At 42.3% G+C, this 562-nt stretch overlaps 1 protein-coding gene across 1 annotated transcript in view; it reads right to left on the bottom strand.

Moving 5' to 3' along the window:
• The window catches only part of GPR116 (G protein-coupled receptor 116), a 113,511-nt gene that overhangs the window by 83,671 nt on the left and 29,278 nt on the right, over positions 1–562 (bottom strand). The gene's annotated exons all lie outside the window — the stretch shown is intronic.

Genomic DNA, 562 nt, shown 5'->3' with positions numbered 1-562 from the left:
AATAAAGCAGAAATAGATGTTTTCCAGAACTCTCTTGCTTTTTCCATGATCCAGCGGATGTTGGCAATTTGATCTCCGGTTCCTCTGCCTTTTCTAAAACCAGCTTGAACATTTGGAAGTTCACGGTTCACATACTGCTGAAGCCTGGCTTGGAGAATTTTGAGCATTACTTTACTAGCGCGTGAGATGAGTGCAATTGTGCGGTAGTTTGAGCATTCTTTGACATTGCCTTTATTTGGGATTGGAATGAAAACGGACCTTTTCCAGTCCTGTGGCCACTACTAAGCTTTCCAAATTTGCTGGCATATTGAGTGTAGTACTTTCACAGCATCATCTTTCAGGATTTGAAAGAGCTCAACTGGAATTCCATCACCTCCACCAGCTTTGTTCGTAGTGATGCTTTCTAAGGCCCACTTGACTTCACATTCCAGGATGTCTGGTTCTAGGTCAGTGATCATGCCATCATGATTATCTGGGTCGTGAAGATCTTTTCTGTATAGTTCTTCTGTGTATTCTTGCCACCTCGTCTTAATATCTTCTGCTTCTGTTAGGTCCATACCAT

This window comes from Bison bison, unplaced genomic scaffold (assembly GCF_000754665.1).
Source record: "Bison bison bison isolate TAMUID 2011002044 unplaced genomic scaffold, Bison_UMD1.0 scf7180017864487, whole genome shotgun sequence".
Taxonomy (NCBI): Eukaryota; Metazoa; Chordata; class Mammalia; order Artiodactyla; family Bovidae; genus Bison; species Bison bison.
Note: the sequence above shows the minus strand (reverse complement) of the source record. Positions and strands in the feature narration are given on the sequence as shown.